This window comes from Podarcis liolepis (assembly GCF_965112155.1).
Source record: "Podarcis liolepis genome assembly, chromosome: Z".
In the NCBI taxonomy this organism is placed as follows: Eukaryota; Metazoa; Chordata; class Lepidosauria; order Squamata; family Lacertidae; genus Podarcis; species Podarcis liolepis.
Genome location: NC_139570.1, coordinates 41,027,886 through 41,048,505, shown reverse-complemented (window position 1 = coordinate 41,048,505; position 20,620 = coordinate 41,027,886). Strand labels below are relative to the sequence as shown.

At 44.5% G+C, this 20,620-nt stretch overlaps 1 protein-coding gene across 1 annotated transcript in view; it reads left to right on the top strand.

Annotated features, from left to right (window-relative positions):
• Window positions 1-9,920: 9,920 nt before the first annotated feature.
• The window catches only part of GSN (gelsolin), a 61,293-nt gene continuing 50,593 nt past the window's right edge, over window positions 9,921-20,620 (top strand). Inside the window, exon 1 of the mRNA XM_083485832.1 lies at window positions 9,921-10,304. The gene's annotated coding sequence lies outside the window, so the exon portion shown is untranslated. The remainder of the gene's footprint in view (window positions 10,305-20,620) is intronic.

The window sequence follows — 20,620 nt, the reverse complement described above, 5'->3', positions numbered from 1 at the left end:
GAGCAGCTCACGGAAACGCCGTTTACCTTCCCACCGGAGCGGTACCTATTTATCTACTTGCACTTTGACGTGCCCGTCGCAGGGATTCGAACTGCCAACCTTCTGATTGGCAAGTCCTAGGCTCTGTGGTTTAACCCACAGCGCCACCTGCATCCCAGATACCACACTGTACTTCAAAATGTGGCACACAAGCCCTGCTGTGTTTGTGGGCCCTCTTGCTGATTCTGCTAGGTGTGCGTCAGGATGTCTGCCTCAAAATCCTTTCCCACTATGGCTAAACAAAGATCTGAACCTGGGCCTTCCTCCTTTCTTCATCAACCCAATCCAACTCCAAAACACTATCCACTGCACCACACAGCAACACTCACAAAAATCAGCTCCTAAATCAGCTCACAAAGGAGCAACACAACGTAACGTGTTGGCAGATATGATAGAACATCATCAGGGAATCACAAGCTGGTAGGAAGAGCATGTGGGGTGATTAATATATGAGCCACATGTGCCCAAACATCATATGAGAAAATGAGGCAATTGTGTGATCACCATCAGTTGTATTGTGGTTGAATTGATTCTGGCAAAAAATGAAATAAAATAAAAAATCTGTCACTGCTAGAGGGCAGTCATGCACCACAGCAGAAAGGCTGCAGAAGAAACTATCAGCTTCGACAGAGTGAAAAATAAAATACAGTACAGTAAAAGCTGGGCTTTAGGGAAGGCAAGAGGTTCAACTGGCAAGTTTTAGAATTAAACACATACATATGCCAAGCTAAACAAAAATGTGCAGCAACAAAAGTTGCAGCCTTTGGTCACGGTGGCACATGGCAAGCACATTATGGGATTATATTTCAATCACTGGGCCAGTTTCTAAATAAACAGAAGCAAAAGCAGGCCTGTAGCTGGAGGTAGGGATGCTTAATGAAACAAAGAATCATTGCAGAACAGAAATACAGGCCACTAAATATATTTACAACCTATTGTTGAAAAATGAAGTTCTTTATTAATGTAAAATTGAAAGTACTGTACAAACAAGAAAAAATGCAATCAAAATTACAAAACATAGCAGTGCAGAGTTGTATTTCCCCAGTGCTTTCCTGGGGGGATGCAGGGGTCCTCCCTAAACATTTTGTGAATCTAAGTTTGGCCTCATTGAGGGGCAGTGTTTCAATATGAGTAGGAAAACGAGAGTACCCCTAAAAAAATTTTCTTTAGAAAAAAGCTCTGTAATTCCCAATAAAGAGAGAGCATATAATGTAGAAAAGTAAGAGCAGAAAAAACACATCATGAACGCCAAACTTTGGTTGAGGAAAAGTTTTGTACAGTATGTCTGAATTTGGCACGTGAAGAAATGAAATCCCACCGAATGGCGTAGAGATTGGGCAGCCTTATACTGCAATCCTAAACATTTTTACTTAGAACTATGCCCTACTGAGCTCAATAGGATTTCCTGTCTGGTAGGTTCCTGATTTTTCTCTGTTTCCGTTGTTGTTTCCTGTCTTTTTCCCTGACAGGGATGCAAGGCAGTTTACAGCTAATTTTTTATTTAATTCCATTTATCTGTTGAAGGTGTTCTACATGATCCCTTCCCTCACACATTTTTTTCTTTACAACAACCCTGTGAGGTAGGTTAAGCTGAGAGGTTGTAATTGGCTCAAGGCGGCAGATGTATACATGTATATGACATCTATGTGTGTGGCGAGATCAAATGTGGGAGAAGCTTCCTGGTGTAGAATAGAACGTCTCTATTTTAATTGGGATGGTGACAGCAGCCACAAAATTAAAAGATGCCTGCTCCTTGGGAGAAAAGCAATGACAAACCTAGACAGCATCTTAAAAAGCAGAGACATCACCTTGCCAACAAAGGTCTGTATAGTTAAAGCTCTGGTTTTCCCAGTAGTGATGTATGGAAGTGAGAGCTGGACCATCAAGAAGGCTGATCGCCGAAGAATTGATGCTTTTGAATTCTGGTGCTGGAGGAGACTCTTGAGAGTCCCATGGACTGCAAGAAGATCAAACCTATCCATTCTTAGGGAAATCAGCCCTGAGTGCTCACTGGAAGGACAGATCGTGAAGCTGAGGCTCCAGTACTTTGTCTACCTCATGAGAAGAGAAGACTCCCTGGAAAAGACCCTGATGTTGGGAAAGATGGAGGGCACAAGGAGAAGGGGACGACAGAGGACGAAATGGTTGGACAGTGTTCTCAAAGCTACTAGCATGAGTTTGACCAAACTGCGGGAGGCAGTGGAAGACAGGAGTGCCTGGCGTGCTCTGGTCCAGGGGGTCACGAAGAGTCGGACACGAATAAACGACTAAACAACAACAACAATTTTCATTGGAGAACAGTTGGAGGGTACGCAATTGCTGGAGATCTTGAACAGGAGAGTGCTATTGTGTTCCTCCTCTGCTGACTGGCATGCTGAGAGCAGGCTGTTGGACTGGATGGACCATTGGCCTTATCCAGCAGGACTCTTCTTAAGCTCTTACACTGCATAAAAGTTTTTATTGCTCTTAATATTGCCAAGGTGAAACAAAGACAGCTCTCAAAGGTATTCTGTCTTGATAAGAACATATCCTTTGTCTCAAAAAGCACTGGACTGATGCAGCCACTATTGTGTTCCTTAGGGCATGGCTTCAGCCTTTAGTCTATCAGTTTTTATTTTTATGAGACACATACACACCTTCAAAAGACTAGGAGGAGGAGGTGGAAGGCTGAGCCTTCTGCAAACACAGCACAGTGGAAAATATCTCCGCTAGGCTGAACAAGATTAAAATCCTGAACAGATTTACAACAGTGGAACAGAAAAGGCCAGTGGAATGGTTCCATGCAACCAGATTCAATGCATGTTTTCTTGGAAGTAAGTTCCACACTGCAGTCAATTCCATTCCTCATGTTCTCAATCTTAAATTCAGTTTGCATTTTTGCAGCAATTTGCAAGTTTCTTCTTAAAAATTTGCATCACAATTAACTAGCATTTTCATGTAAACACATTTTTATATACACATTTGACTAATATACATCTTTTTGCAAACATTTTCTCCTAATACAATGTATATTTATATGCTATTTTCACCAATATATGCATTCCTATGCAATTTTCTCTTAATATGTCTCTTTATATGTACCACACTCTTTTACATTGCCAAATTTGGGAAAATGCATAGTTTGAAGGACAGCCATGTCAGTTCACACATTGATTTGAGAAGTACAACCATAGCTGTCAAGTGTCCCTTATTTGAAGGGACAGCCCCTTATTCCAGTGCCATGTCCTGCTGCTGTCCCTTATTGATGGATGTCCCTTAAATGTCCCTTAAATGATGTCCCTTAAATTTCAAAGGAAGCAGCTCCTCTCCTTCCCTGCCGGCCAGGGAGGAGGGAGGCTCCAACTGTGTTGCTTGGCTGTGTTGCTCACCCAATAAGAAGTCTAAGAACGACTGGGGGGGGGTGCAGCTTGCATGCCTTGTGTGTGGCTAGTTAATGCAAGCTGAGGGGTTTTTTGAATGCTGGACGCCATTTTGTTGCACGTGCTGCTGCAAACTTTGCAGTGCAAAGCCAGGCCAGGGAGCCATCTTAAGTTGAGGCCGCATAGGCCTTGTGGTGCATGTGATTCAGATTCTATACAGCTGAACCTCTGGTTACAAAGTTGGTTGGACAGCATGAGTTTGACCAGACTGCAGGAGGACAGGAAGACTGGAGTGCCTGGAACAGGTGAGGCTGCAGGTCCCTTATTTTGGCTGCTGGTCCCTTATTTTCAAGGCTGCTGGTCCCTTATTTTCAAGGCTGCTGGTCCCTTATTTTCAAATCTGTAAGTTGACAGCTATGAGTACAAATCAGGTAGTTTCTCATTAAAATGAAAACAAAATCAAATTTCTCCCCCATCTGGATGCAGAGGAGAGATGGGAGGCACCAGTTGGGGAACCCCCAGGCGAAAAAGGCTCAGAGCCGGGGATGGGACAATGGTTTTTGTAATTCCAGGACTGTCCCTGGGAAATAGTCCCCAGTGCATATGAGCCACCACTGAGTGCCTGAGGCAACTATGAGGAAGTGGTATATATATGTGATGAAAGAGCTAGACATGTGGAAAATTCTTTTAAACACACAGAAAATGTTAGGCCCTCATCAAACCACTTCCCTCTCCTTCAATTGCTGCTGATGGGTTTCTTGGTGCTATCAACTACACTGCATAAGTCTTGTGGTTTCTAGAAACCTTCACCTGTTGCTAATCTTTGTTTCTGTTTGTTTCCTTGCTTGAGATGCAACTCAAATCTTTCCACCTCTGTCCAATGTCGTTTTTACTAACCCTGACAATTACCGTGGGGGACGACCCCATTGCTTAAATAGGATGCACAAGTGAGTTTCAGCAATACTAACAAATTCAAACCCAGACCTGTTATGGCATCACCATGTTTTTAGCTGTTTGTGGCAATAGACTATGCTGTTGATTTAAATTGTTGCTTAGGCTTGAATCAGGATAGTAGTTTCCCATCCTATAAATTGACTCTGCTTCATTGGAGGTTTTTAACAGAGGTTGGATGGCCATCAGTCATGGATGCTTTGGTTGCGATTCTTGCATTTGCAAAGATTTGGACTAGATGACTCTAGAGGTCTCTTCTAAGACTACATTCTATGAATAGTGCACTAGAACAGTGTTTTTCAACCTTTTTTGGGTAAAGGCACACTTGTTTCATGAAAAAAATCTCGAGGCACACCACCATTAGAAAATGTTAAAAAAAATAACTCTGTGCCTATATTGACTATATATAAAGTAATTCTCTTGAATAGGAATCAAATAAACACAAAGAAAGTATTTTATAATTACTTTATTATGAAATAGTAAGTAAATAGAAATATGAAAAATTATAAAATACTTTATTCAGTGCGCAACCTGGCCTGTTTGGCTGAACACAAAGCTGATATTCTGGCTGGAATCGAAGAAAGACACACAGGTAGCTCTTCGTCAACAGCTCTCAGTCTCTCTCTGTACGTATTTAGTTTTTATAGCAATCATGCTTGAAAAGTTCATCTCACACAGATATGTAGTAGAAAATGGGAGCAATGTCAAAATAGCTTTGTTTGCCAGAAGGGGGAACTCCTTGGCAGTATCCAACCAAAAACTGTCCAAAGGTAGATCAGCAAATCTTAGCTTGAAACCACGATTTTGTCTCAGTTCAGTTAGTTCCTCCTGCTCCTGTAAAGTCATGTCTTTTCCACCAACTGATGCTGAGCTATAAAGATCCCTAACCCAGTCAAGGCATTCAGTGGAGACTGAAGAGAAATAAAATGACAACTTCTCCGGTCCTCCTGGTGACTCGAGTCGTGACGTCTTCTTCTCTCCACTGCTGCGCACACTGTGCTCGGGTGGGAAGGAAGTCGGAAGATGATGTCCTACTGTGATAGGTCCAGGCTGGAGTCTGGACCAATCACAGCCCGGACATCAGAAAAGTGGAGGGTGTCCCCCTGAGGAGTGCCAATCGGCGCCCCTGCTGGCCGAGGGTGGGGTCAAACCCCCCTCCCATACCCAGGACACAGTCTGGCACCCGCCTAGTGGGCGAAAATTTGATTTTAATTTTTTTAAAATCTTACCAATTTTTCAATTTTTCCCACGACACACCAGGCAACATCTCGCGGCACACTAGTGTGCCACGGAACAGTGGTTGAAAAACACTGCACTAGAAAGAAGAAACAATAATTCAAAGGACTTGGGTGTGTTGTTATTCACTCACTAAACAAAGCCCTCTCCCGTTTCCATAGAGCTTATTTGGGTTTAAACTATCCTTAAAGCCTGAATTTTCTATCTAAGTCAGCTCAGAACCCTATCAGGAACCCCTATTAGCTCCACTGTGATTTGAAGGACCACTCCTCACTTTGCTGGCTCACAGACCAAAGAATGGGTGCGAGACTGTTGCCTTCCTGGCATAGGATTCTGAAGAGGGGAGCTTAACTCTTGGAGAAGGCACAGATCTCAAATCATTGTCTTTGTGTTCCGCTTGCTCCAAGATCACATGTAAAGGTAAAAGGACCCCTGACCATTAGGTCCAGTCGCGGACAACTCTGGAGTTGTAGCACTCATCTCGCTTTATTGGCCGAGGGAGCCGGCATACAGCTTCCGGGTCATGTGGCCAGCATGACTAAGCTGCTTCTGGCGAACCAGAGCAGCGCACAGAAACACCTTCTGTTCGGCAAGTCCTAGGCTCTGTGGTTTAACCCACAGCACCACCCGCGTCCTATTGATCACATGTACTCCTCCCCTATTTTTATTTCTTTTCGTGTGAATCTGTCACAAATTGCTGCACTCATTCTCCACACTTTTGGCATATTTAAGGATCCCTTTTTCTCTATAATCAAGGTGTGTGTTGATGTAAACAAAATCTGCTCCTTTTCCCTTATGGGGTATCCAAGAGCCCATGTAGAGTCCTTAAGTGGGTTCCCTATTGGTAGGTGAAAATAACAGAGACCAACCAGAGAATATTGAATAGTAAGTCTGATCTTTATTAAAGCTGTTGCAGCAGGGTCCTCACTCACCACATGCAGGAGGAAGGAGGAACCCAGAACAATGGTGTGCAAGCCCTTATATAGACTTTTGTAGCTCAAGACCATCCCCAAAAACCTCATACATACATCACAGAAAGAGGTGGTCTAGAACAGAAATCCTGTCTGCCAGGATACCTGACAATGGCCAGTGATTGCTCACTTGGGCAGCCTGGCCATCTTTTGTGATGGTAAATACTTTAATTCCTGAATCCGGGTCACAGGCTCCCCCTATTCATACACAAAGATGCCCTAAAGATCAGTAAGCAAAGGACAATGGAGAGGCTTTCCCATTTCCTTCCTCCTTGCAGAGAAACATTTGAGGTCAATTTGGGAGCGTCAAAATGGTTTCAGGATTGTTCTCCTGTACTATTTCAGACAAGTCGTTTACAAACTTATGTATTTGTTTGCCTTGTAAATTTATGAACATTTAATTCACAGTCATACCTCGGATTGCGAACGTGATCTGTGCGGGAGGCACATTTGCAACCTGCAGCATTTGCAGCTTGAAGCACCGCGTCTGCGCACACACGTGATGCAATTCAGTGCTTCTGTGCACATTGTCATTTTGTGCTTTTGCGCATGCACGAGCGCCGAAACCCGGAAGTAACCTGGTACTTACAGGTTCCGGTACTTCCGGGTTCAGCATGGTCCACAACCCAAAAACGCACAACCCGCAGCGTTCGTAACCCGAGGTATGACTGTATATATTTGAGACCTAAAATTCTTATTACAGTGTATATACTGAATGATTATTTGATGCCTGCATATTTGCACCCTTGCTGTCAGAAGCAGCACATGAATATTCTGTCTATTTTCATTTCTGTGTGATAAACAAAACTTTTTCTAAGGTATACATGTGTTTTTAATTGATGGATAGCCTGGCTCTACACAAAAGATTGTACCCTTCTTAGAACTATATGTACATTGAGTTCACATGTTAAGTGGATATATACCTCATAACACATCCTCCCCCCATCTAATAAATACATATTTATTACATATATATCACACCTTTCCTCCAGTGAACTTACAGTGACACACATGGTTCTCCACCTTCCCATTTTCTCCTCAACACAACCCTGTGAGAAAGGTTAGATGATGATTGGTACAGTAGAAGTATATCCAATGAGCTTTAGAGCAGAGTAGTGATATGAACCTTGGTTCCCAAGGTGCTGGTATAACCACTATGCCACACTATCCCTCTGTCTTTAGAGGAGAGGGGAGGATAACGCTTAATGGATCGGCTAAGGGAGCTGGACATGTTTAGCCTGGAGAAGAGGAGGTTAAGGGGTGATATGATAGCCATGTTCAAATATATAAAAGGATGTCACATAGAGGAGGGAGAAAGGTTGTTTTTTGCTGCTCCAGAGAAGCGGACACGGAGCAATGGATCCAAACTACAAGAAAGAAGATTCCACCTAAACATTAGGAAGAACTTCCTGACAGTAAGAGCTGTTTGACAGTGGAATTTGCTGCCCAGGAGTGTGGTGGAGTCTCCTACTTTGGAGGTCTTTAAGCAGAGGCTTGACAACCATATGTCAGGAGTGCTCTGATGGTGTTTCCTGCTTGGCAGGGGATTGGACTCGATGGCCCTTGTGGTCTCTTCCAACTCTATGATTCTATGATTCTATGATAAATTGTTTTCTTCCAGTCCACTAAAACGTAAGACATAATATATCTGTTTGTATTAAAGATGCAAGAAACCTCTCTGTTCTTTTTGCACTTCCAGATTAATTAACATTCATGCATGGACCAGATCTGGACCAGCTTAGCTGCAGCATACTGGGCCTATTTGTGATGAGGATTCTTGAGATCATAAATGTATTTAATACATAGTAATGAAATTGTGTCCTCAGTTCATGCCCCAGAACTCAAATCATGTGGTTCAGTATCCAAAATATTCCGAATGATTTTAAAAAAACAACAATACACCTTTGCTGCCAACATAGTGGGTTGTACATCACACTTAAATTAAACTATGGTTTAAAGGTATATGCCCAGAATTCTAGGAATTGTGTAAGTGGCAGATTTATTTTCAACCCTCTTCCAATTATGGCCTACTCCTATACATAAACATACCAAACTATTTTAGACATTTCTTTTGTCCTGCTTAGCAAAATCACATGGAAGGGTTGCCAACTATTTTGTCTAGCACAGTGCCTCTCCCTTCAACAGCCAGAGCTTTTCCTGGGGAACCTGCACTGGGAGACCTTACACCAGCTGGATTTCTGCCCTCTGCTGCTAGCCACTCTGTCCCATGTCCTGCAATCTGAAAATAGATAGTACAGCAAGATAGTGAACTGTGCCAACACCACATCCAATTTGTCTCAAAGCTGCCTGCAAGAGATTCCTCACCCCAAGAAAACAGATGTTTGCATAACTATTCTGAGAGGTGCATCAATCAGATCCTGGGTCAAAACTGTAATAAACACATAAATAAAAAATAAAAATTTATTGCCTTTAATAAGGTAGCATATTTCACTCAGAAGTACTATACACCCAGCTGAGCTGGTGGTACTTATTCTCCCTAGTAAGTGGGCACAGGCAGTTCCATTCTTACTTGGAAGGCCCAATTAACTCAGCTGAGGGCACACCAGATGCTGAGTGCCATGCGCCATGTACCTCTCTTTTGTACATGTATGATGCTGGTTTGGCTACATAAGGAACCACCTCTGGAGAACTGAGTTTGCTGTTAGTATAAATAGGGATGCTAAATGGAACCTCCACAGTCAGAGGCTGTCTACCTTTGTACTAGACACTTGGACAAAAGAAAAAAGGAGGAACACAGAAAGCTGTCCTGTTGAGTCACACCACTGATCCCATCATGCTCAGTATTGTCTACAGGTGAGTGGCAGCCGCTTTTCTTGGGGTGGCTTTTCTTTCAGGGATGGCTAGTTTCCAGCCCAAGGCCAGGGATTGAACCTGTTACCTTCTGCATGCAAAGCACATGCTCTGCCCCTGTAGGCCACCAGAGGACCAGAATCATTGAAATTGAGTAGGAGGGAATCCAAGGGGTCATCAAAGCTAGTCTGAAGGAGCGTCTCCACCCCCATCATTCTGCCCGGACATTGAGGTCCAGTGTTGAGGGCCTTCTGGCGGTTCCCTCCCTGCGAGAAGCCAAGTTACAGGGAACCAGGCAGAGGGCCTTCTAAGTGGTGGCACCTGTCCTGTGGAATACCCTCCCACCAGGTGTCAAAGAGAAAAATAACTACCAAACTTTTAGAAGACATCTGAAGGCAGCCCTGTTTAGGGAAACCTGTTAATGTTTAATAGGTTATTGTATTTTAGTGTTTTGTTGGAAGCCGCTCAGAGTGGCTGGGGAAACCTAGCCAGATGGGCGGGGTATAAATAATAAATTATTATTATTATTACTGAGTTCTGGAGCGGGTGGGGAAAGGGAGACGCTTTGCTAGACGGCTCTGACTCTTAGGGCTCTCTCGTCGCCACGTCTCTCCCGCCCACATGCCCCTTCCGAAAGATCAGCTACCGGACGCTCAGGGCCAGCTCTCTGCAACACCAAAATGCTCCACCCCTAAGCGCTTCTGAGTGGGCTGTGGGTCTTCAATGCGCTGGGCGGGGCGCACAGAGGCAGAGGAGGCGGAAGATGCCCTGCCCCTCCCAGCCCAGCCCAGCGCTCCCTTCCTCCCTCCCTCTCTCCCTCTTTTCTTCTTCTCTTCTTCCTCTCAGCTGAGCTCAGTTCGGACCGGCCCACTCGTATCTTACTTCGGTGGGTTGGAATCAGCTTGAGCTCCTTTTTGCTTTTCCATTGCAAGCCCAGGTAAGACCCCCGAGCAGGCCGCTTGGAAGGGAGAAAGAGAGGGAGGGGGCGGAGACGAGCGCAACAGATCCGGGTTTGGGGGTCCCCCTCCTCCTCCTTTCCCCTCCTCCGGGCGATCTGACGTGTCGGTCCCTCCCCTCTGGGTATGGGAGATGCTCTTGATGGGGTGGGAATTATGTGGGTTGGGGGCGCGATCTTGCTACTTTGGGGAGGCTTGGGTTCAGGTTCGAGCTGGACCCGCAACTTGGAAGAAATCATCAAGGCTTTGACCAAAGAGCCCCTTAAAAGCGAACAGATTTATTGCGGTATAGAATTTTCGCGGACTCCCACGGTCCGTGAGAACCAGAAGTTTAGGGAGTCGGCGTGTACTAGGCAGGGAAGAGGCAGAGTGGAGGGCGGGGGGGGGGTGTGCGCTATAAGCTTGGGGGGGGCGTTGATACGTGGATTGGGATGGTCGTTGTTTGCAGGATTTCCAGTTTAGCTCTCTCTTGATATGGGTCTCTCTCACACACACACAGCTGGGTCACCTGCTCCTTCATCACACGCAGCTCCTTAGCTTATCTGCAACACTTGTTGAGGCTTCTGTGAAACAATCTGGGGCTGTCAAAAGGGTGCTGGAAGGCTAGGAGGAGCGGCCAATCAAATCGCTCCCTCTGAGGTTTGAGCCCGTAGGATACAAGTTGCTCTTTGATGAAATGTAGAGATCCTTGGTCTTCCGTGGGGACTCAGAATTGGACCAAAACATTTTCTTTTCTTTTCTTTTCTTTTCTTTTCTTTTCTTTTCTTTTCTTTTCTTTCTATCTCTTTTCTCTTCCTTCCTCCTCCTTTCTGTTTCTTTTTATCTCCCTCACACAAGACTTCGCCACAAGAAGGAAGGAAGTAAAGTTATTCTTCCTTTCTCCTCATACGAGAACCAAGGGCTGTCCAGTGAAGCACTGGGGAAGAGGCGACATAATAGAAGTATATAAAATGATGTGGAGAATGTAGACACAGAAAAGTTTTCCTCCAGCTCTCATAGCACTCTCAGCAATGAAGCTGAGTTCAGGACAGATGAAAGGAAGCCCTTCTTCACAAAGCACATAGTTAAACTATGGAACTCACTCCCACTGGAAAAAGTGATAACCACCAACATGGGTAGCTTTAAAAGAAGATTAGACCAGTGGTTCCCAAATTGTTCCCTCATCACTTAAAAATCACTGAGGGTCTTGGTGGACCACTTAATGAATTTTCTGCCCATTATAGCAGTTGCAATGTGTTGGGCTAGATGCCAAATTATCATCTTCTTCTTTTATTTCCTTCACACTGCTATTTGGCTGCATTTTATGGAATTCCAATTGTAATACAATAAAATAAAATGCAAGAAACAGAAGAAGCAGTAAAAATTACATGTACAGTGGTACCTCGGGTTAAGTACTTAATTCATTCTGGAGGTCCGTTCTTAACCCAAAACTGTTCTTAACCTGAAGCACCACTTTAGCTAATGGGGCCTCCCACTGCCGCTGTGCCACCGGAGCACAATTTCTGTTCTCATCCTGAAGCAAAGTTCTTAACCTGAGGTACTATTTCTGGGTTGGCGGAGTCTGTAACCTGAAGCGTCTGTAACCCGAGGTACCACTGTAAAAGTTGGTGTGAACATGTAATGCGGTGGGTGTTCCATCTCCTGTCTTCAACCTACAAAACCAGAATCATGTTGGGGAGCTCCTGAGCAAACCTTGCAGGCAAGAGTTTGGGAACCCTTAGAATAGATAGATGCATGGGGGAATAAGGCTATTGATGGCTACTAGCCACAATGGCTATGTTCAGCTTCCACTGTTGGGAGGCAGTCAGCTTCCAAATGCCAGATGCTAGGACCTGCAAGTGAGGAGGGTGCTATTGCATTCAGGTCCTGCTTGCGGGCTTCCCAGAAACATCTGGTTGGCCACTGTGAGAACAGGATGGTGGACTATATGGACCACTAGCCTTATCCAGCAGGGCTCTTATGTTCCACCTCCAATGTTAGAGGCAGTATACTTCTGATTACCAGTTGCAGGGAACCACAGGAGGGGAGAGTGCTGTTGCACTCAGGTTGTCACTGTGAGAACAGGATGATGGCTTAGATGAGCCACTGTCCTGGTGCAGCAGGTCTTTCTTGTGTTCTGTCTTGTGTTCTTTCTCTTTTTAAGAAAAGAAAGAGGGAGGAGGGAGGGAGAAGAAACTGGATGTCCAGATTCAAAGACAGATGTCCTCTATCCAAGTTCCTTAATTCTTATTTACTCACCTTGAAAATAATCTGGTTGCAAGGCAGGTAAACCCCTCCCCCACATTTAATAAGAAAATAAATACTTGTGTAGAAGAATGCATTCTGATACAGCTGTCACAGTTAAAGAAAGCTTAGATGAGTCATTTATTATTATGCTCAGGACAGGTTACAACAATTAAAGCACAATTTTAAAAACAGTTTAAAACAACTTACAATCACAGAAATAAGGCAGGTGCTGAAAATATGCAGCCTGGGTGTCAAAAGCCAGGGCAAAGAGCTTAGTTTTAGTGAATGAATTGACTGTATGAATTTGCATAGCCAAAAAAAGCACTCATTCTTTCTTAAAAAGAGAAAAAAGTTTTTTTTCCAAGAACTTGTTTTTTGAAAAACAAAATCACAATTTCCTTATTTTTAGAAGGTGCAATGCACAAGTTTTGCTTGGGGATGAAAAAGTGTCTTAGGTCTGAAAAGACCGGAGAACTAGATGTATGGGCATTTGTGGGATCATCATGCTCTAAACAGCTTAGTTTGTACTGAATTGTATTAATATTATTATTATTATTTATTATTATTAATCTTCCTATGCTGTTGTGTTTTTAATACTACAGGGGTTGTCATGTTTGTTAGTGTCTTGATGTTTTTATTGTGAGCCACTTTGAGCTCATTGCTATTGTTGGAAAAGCAGGGTACAGATATTACATTAAACAAATAATCCAAATTGGGTACAACAACGCTGTGTTGTGCTGACATTACCCATGCACTCTAGCCACAGCCTTGCCCTATGTAATATAGGTATAATAATGGAAAATTCTGTCTGCATGGACATGCTGGCAGGGTCATTTGATAAATGGGGGAGGGATAACATTTTTTTGTATGAAAGAACACCTGAGTTTGAAATATCATGAACTCCGGTTGTTGTTTTGCTACTCCTTTGTTTTTTGAAACTATACCCCCCCCATTACAGCTGTATCCACCCCACCCCTCAAAAAAATAATAATAATCCTGCATACTTGAACTGTTTTGTACAGGGCAGTGATCACTTTTCCAGCACGGGAGATGAGCATAAAAGCCACAAAAGCAAACCAAGAAGTTCCTTCTCTAGAGTGTAGAAGACAATGGGTGTTTCACCCCAGCTAGCCAGATCCGCTTTCTTAAATGTCACTCATTGTTCCGACTTAATTCACCAGCTGAAAACACTGTTGAGATAGTAGCTGCAGTGGAGGTTGGCCCATTCAGGCAAATGGGGCAGTGCTCTACCAACCTTGGTCCGCTCTCAGCTGCCCCCCCCCACTCACCTGCCCTCCTTCCTGATAAGAACCAGTCCAGGGAGTGGCATTGGCTGTCAGCTTCCTTTTCCACCACCACCACCACTTCCTCCCCATTTGCAAAGCTCAATGGGAAAGAGGATGGGGACAAAGCTAAAATGAGTTGACTCTGCCTGTCATTGGCTTTGGCACTGCCTAATGTTTGGGCTTCCAGTCTTCTAGCCCACCAGTCACAATGGGCGCCAGCCATCACTGAGTAACTGGCTAATTTTGTGCAAAAGAAATAAGGAGAGCATCACCTGTGTGTTTTGCCTCATATCTCGGGTTTTACTGCTAGAAATTTACATTAAAAATAGAAAAGCCAGCTAGCTAGGAATTTAGGGATTATGGAACATACATAGGGATTGGGGGAGCAATTGCCCTCCTTGCCCACTCCAACAGACACCCATGAGTATAATCTTCCTTGCCTCCTTCCACTCCCTTTCCCATTCTGGGCAATCTCATGGGGGGAGTGACATGCCAGGGACGGGAAAGACCAGAGGTAAAAGTGGACAGAGCAATGGATGCAAATTTTGCCTTTTTACAAGTATATTAGTTTTATGCATGTTCGTGTACCCCTCTCTGTCTTCCATCCGGGCAAGCAAGGGGCATTTGCAGAGTTCCAAGGACACTTTTAAAAGCACCCAAGCAGAATGTGAAGCAGGGCCAGGAGGGAGGGTGACTGAGGAGGGCATGTGGCCTGGGGAGAGACCCATGGGCTCTAGGTTCCCAGTCACTGCCCTAAAAGTGGATCTCTGAATCCCCAAAGATCAATAATAACTTTGCTATATTCACTATTAGAAAGGGGGGCTTTGAATACAAAGCAGAAAAAGTTGGGGGAACTTCTAAATTAAGAACTCACAGAAAGCTTTTTTTAAAATGTGAGCTGAAAGCTGAGACACAGTCTGGGGTGCCACACCTTTCTGGAAGGGAAGGTTTTGTGAATTAACGACTTCCTAATGTTAAATCAATGCTGATCATTTGTGCAAAAATTGTGTGTTTTATGGCTGCCACAAGGCTAAATAGCAACTGGATACCTCTCTTTATTAAGTAAACCTGCAACCTTTCCTGCTGCTGCTGCTGCTGCTGCTGTGCATTTAAAGACAGCATGAAATCCAGTGCAAGACATAGAAATAACCAGTCTGATCAATCTGGTGGCCATACGCGCATGGAAGTTTTCTTCCATACATCCGCCTCTGGATACCCAAAAGTGTGTGATCATGGTGGTTCCTCTTCCTGATCCAGCTGCCAGGCTGCACACAACAAATAACTCTGTAAAAAGCAGTCATAGTCAGTGGAAAGCAGTGCATTGGAATGAATGGGGCAGTGCCCCAACAACCTCAGTCTATCCTCAGCCAACCTCCCCACTTACAGTGGTACCTCGCAAGACGAATGCCTCGCAAGACGGAAAACTCGCAAGACGAAAGAGTTTTTGGTTTTTTGAGTTGCTTTGCAAGACGATTTTCCCTATGGGCTTGCTTCGCAAGACGAAAACGTCTTGCAAGTTTGTTTCCTTTTTCTTAAAACCGTTAATACAGTGGCGACTTGACTTTGAGGAGCAACTCACAGCACGCGGTGTGGTAGCCTTTTTTGAGTTTTTTGAAGACTTTGGTGATTTTCGAAGCTTTCCCAAAACTTTTCCGAAACCGTGCTTCGCAAGACGAAAAAACTCGCGAAACGAATTAATTTCGTCTTGCGAGGCACCACTGTACCTGCCTTCTTACTTACATCCAATGCAGAGAGTGGCCTGGCTGCCATCTTCCTCCACCTTAGGCTCAGTGTCACCCCTTGTAGAACTCTTTAGGGAGGAAGATGAATGCTCTGCTTGCCATTGGCTCCTGCTCTGCCTGCCATTGGCTCCTGCTCTGCTGTCTGCCCAATGGGCACCAGACACCACAGGTAATAACACCAATCAGGAGTTGGGGAGGGGGCTTGAGCTACAGTGGTGCCTCGCAAGACGAAATTAATTCGTTTCGCAAGTTTTTTCATCTTGCGGTTTTTTTCATCTTGCGAAGCACAGTGTCGGAAAAGTTTTGGGAAAGCTTCAAAAATCACCAAGAAGCTCAAAAAAGGCTACCACACCACGTTCTATGAGTTGCTCCTCGAAGTCAAGTCGCAACTGTATTAACGGTGTTAAGAAAAAGGAAACAAACTTGCAAAAAAGCAAGACGTTTTCGTCTTGCAAAGCAAGCCCATAGGGAAAATCGTCTTGCGAAGCAAGCCCATAGGAAAACTCATCTTGCGAGTTTTCCGTCTTGCGAGGCATTCATCTTGCGAGGTACCACTGTAATTCTGCCATTCCCCACTCAACCAAAGGCCAGCACAATTGCTGCTTTATCTGAAGGAGCTCCCTACATGTAGCCCTCACTACTACATGAACACACTGATGGAAATGGGCCAGCCCATGTTTCAGGTTCTGATTGGAGAAAAGCAGGGAGCCAGCAACTGGTGGCCATGGCAGCTGCAGTATCACCCGCCTCTTATTCTGTACAGTTGTCTCCTGTGCAACAGGAGTTTTGCGTTTGAAATCCATTTGCAAGTCCAGTCCTGAGGTCTGTTGCACAAGTGAATCCTGATGGTGCCTGAAGTGGCGTAGCACTGCATCCACACCAACAGACTCCCCCTCTGCATGCACACAGGCAAAACACAAAAATAAACTCTTTAAAAAGCAACAAGGAACGCCATGATCCATGGCTTAAATAGATACAGAAAACGAACTATAAAGGGATGCAGGTGGCGCTGTGGGTTAAACCACAGAGCCTAGGACTTGCCAATCAGAAGGTTGGCGGTTCAAATCCCCGTGATGGGGTGAGCTCCCATTGCTTGGTCCCTGCTCCTGCCAATGTAGCCGTTCAAAAGCACGTCAAAGTGCAAGTAGATAAATAGGTACCACTCTGGCGGGAAGGTAAACGGCGTTTCCGTGTGCTGCTCTGGTTTACCAGAAGCGGCTTAGTCATGCTGGCCACATGACCCGGAAGCTGTGCGCCGGCTCCCTCGGCCAGTAAAGCGAGATAAGCACTGCAACCCCAGAGTTGGTCACGACTGGACCTAATGGTCAGGGGACCCTTTACCTTTACTAACTATAAATTAGAAGCTACTGTAGAAATCACCAGTGTTCCCATGGGCACAGTGGGAATCCCCACTGCCTCTTTGATGTGAAGTACTTTCCTTTTTCTCCCTCCAAAGATACATAGAGCGGCAGGAGGAAGATGGAAGAATGACTCTCTTTCCCACTTCCTCTTTCCACTCTATGCGGTTTTGAAGGCATTGTTATGTCTGCTGGATCCAACTTTTATGCATGTCCCATGCAAAAGCAAAGCATAGCATGTGCACACATACGTTTTCTCTTGTCTGTCACCAGGGCTGGGGTGCAAGGCAGGAGAGAAAGAAGTGACCGGTGGAGGGGAGGGAGTGTTCACAGTATTTGCTCAAAAATCAAATTGTGCCCATAACCTAAATAGATTGGTGGCTCTTGAGTGACATCTGTTGCTGCAGATGCTCAGACGCTTCACATACAGGAATGTGATTCTAGTCCATGGAGCCCGGATCCAACCCAATTGCCTTCTAAATCCAGCCCGCGGATGGTCCGGGAATCAGCGTGTTTTTACATGAGTAGAATGTGCCCTTTTATTTAAAATGCATCTCTGGGTTATTTGTGGGGCATAGGAATTCGTTCGTCCCCCCAAATATAGTCCGGCCCCCCACAAGGTCTGAGGGACAGTGGACCGGCCCCCTGCTGAAAAGGTTTGCTGACCCCTGTCTAGTCCTTGTGATCACATACATTTGAGTGTTTGGGCTTAAACTGCTTTGTGAATTTAATGAAGAGAAACATGTTCCATAGGATGTGTAGATGTACGTGTGTGTGTGTGTGTGTGTAGTTACACCAGGTATCCAGTTTCTCTCATTACACCAATGACTTTTCATTTGGGGGAGGGGATTGGATTGAGACCCAAAAGATCATACAGCCCACCCCCCTTTTATTCAAATATATGAAAACATCGTCAGTAGGAACCCATTCAGTCTTCTCTTAAATGTTTGCAGGGCTAGTTCCCCTGGCAGCCCTGCAGAATTTCAGGAGACTTTTCTTTCTAGCTGCTACAGCAGCTATGAGTCCTATCCAAATCCTCAAGAAGAGGAAGGAGAGAGAGAGAGAGAGAGAATATGAGTCACTGCTGCTTGTAATTTGCGCTCCCACCCACCTCAAGGCTTATTATAGAAGGGGGTTCCTGATCACTGGCAGGCTGAAATCACCAGCCACTGTTAATGGGAGAGACAGGAAAACACAAGCCTACAGAAATCAAAACTTCCCTCTTAGAAAAGAACATGAAATTAGACAGTTGTTAAAATCCAGTCATTTGGGAGTGTGCTATCATTTCAGGCAGAGGATTTTGCTACATGGAACGTCAAGGTTTAGCATAGTTGGGCATCTGCCAAGGCTCAACTCACCAGCCTGGGAACTCGCACACAAGAACCCCCTGGTCTTCCTACAGTGAGGAGGCAGATTCTTCCCCAAGTTCCCTCCAATATCTGGAGCTGATATGCTAAACCATAGTTAAAACTGAGAGTTCTGCCCTCCTCTGAGCCTGAAGAGAAGGTGGAAGCTGACGGCCAGTGCCACTCCCTAAACTGGTTGCAAGTAAGAAGGGCAGTGTGGGGCCAGACAGTTGGTGGGGCAGTGCCCCGTTTGCCCCAGTGGACCAATCTCCATTGAGTGACAGCCAGTCTCACCCCTTTTAACAGCTGGATTCTGAACACAACTGCTCCATATCTCAAAGGCAGTGGGCACAGACATAGGGAGGAAATGAAGTTCTGTGGGAGGTAGGACCCAAAAGCCCTTTGGCAGTGTTTACGCTGGAAGTAATTGCAGTGTGCAGATGCTAGAGTCATCACCATAGGGATGGGATGAGGTGCAATTATTCCAGACGGGGTGGGGGTGGGGAGAGAGAAACAGGCATACCCGATCAAACACTAAGCCTGGTAGCGGTTCCATTATTCCAAGCTCTGAGATGCATCAGACTGCATGCCTGGTTACAGGAAGGGGATGAAATATTTCTTCATATGAGGGCAGGGAAAAAAAATCAGAGTTACTTTGAGAATATTTTGTGGTTTACAAGATTAAAGAGTGAGGTTGCTGTCAGGCTCGCTGTTCCATTCCTCTCATATTTTTGGGCAGCCTATAATATGACCTGCTTTCTTTGCATCCAAAAGTGCTTAAGCTAGAGTGTTCATCTTTGAAAACCCAGGGCTGCAGCATCTCATTGTGTCAGGGCACATTTCTGGGTTGCCAAGGTAATAGCAGTGGGTTTTTTTCCTAATAAACTCAAGAAAATCACCATTTTATAGTTCAAATTGGGAAAAATAAATACAGGAAATAGACAGAAGTACAAATATTCACAAAATGTTTAGGAGTATGCGTACCCCTGCGTTCCCCCAGGAAACCTGCAAGAATTGAAGTTGCAGGGAAGCAGGCAGAGGGCCTTCTCAGTAGTGGCGCCCACCCTGTGGAACGCCCTCCCATCAGATGTCAAAGAAATAAACAACTATATGACATTTGGAAGACATCTGAAGGCAGCCCTGTTTAGGGAAGTTTTTAATGACTGATGTTTTAATGTATTTTTAATCTTTTGTTGGAAGCTGCCCAGAGTGGCTGGGGAAACCAAGCCAGATAGGCGGGGTAGAAATAGTAGTAGTAGTAGTAGTAGTAGTAGTAGTAGTAGTAGTAGTAGTTGTAATACTGGAGCATTGGTGGTATAAATGGATTTCAGCAGGAAGTTATGGGACATGCACCGATTGGAAAAGAAGCAGTATGTCTGCCCCAAAACATTTGCCAAGCAGAAACAGTGGAGTGATGTTTAACTGCCCCAATATGATAAAGTACCCAGCACATCATGAATGTACAATCAAAACGATGTCTCAAGGGACCCTCGCTCTATTAATCATATGGATTTCAGTCAAATTATTAATGATAATATGCATTCTTTGTAAGCACTTGTATTAAAAATAATAATTGGATAACCTTTTTAGTCAATTAAGGCTGAAGTCCTTCCTAAGCGTCAAGCATATTGAACTTGACAGGATTTACTTCTTCATAGCCATGTGCAGGATTAAGCTACAAGGATGCAGTTCTGTGCACTCTTAGTTAAATCTTATTAAAATCATGCATGTTTTTGAGTAAGCATGCCTAGCATCACCCTGTCAATGTTTCTTTCTGGAAGCAAACCCCAAAGAACACAGTAGGACTTAACTTCTGAATAATCATGCATAGGCTTGCATTGCCAAGTGAATTTATAAATCTACGCAGCTGGATTGTCATATCTACTCAAAAAGATAGATCGGGTGTCAAGCAAAGTATGTTTCCAATTTTAATCTAGGACTCTCTCCACACACACACACACACACCACTTCCCTGCATTATCAAATGTTTTGGGGAAGCTGTTCTAGAGGAATAGAAATCTGCAGGGCTGCAGTTAAAGTTGCATAAAGAGAAGCATTTATTTTTCTTTGCCAATGGATGGTTTTTTCCTCTCTCCTCCGTTGCCTTTGCTTTGCCTCCTCTTCTTGGTGTGCCATCAGCTGACCAGAGGGCGGAACAGCTGATGGTGAGATGAATGGCAAATCCTTGTTTCCTACTGGTTTTATGACCAATTCTGGCTGTCTTCCAAAAGCTGGTAAAAATAGCCCAGAAGCACTTGAATGCCAGGAACACAAAGGGAGTTACTTGAATGCACTTTTAGATTAGGGCTATAAGCTTGGGATTTTTTTCCTTTTACCTA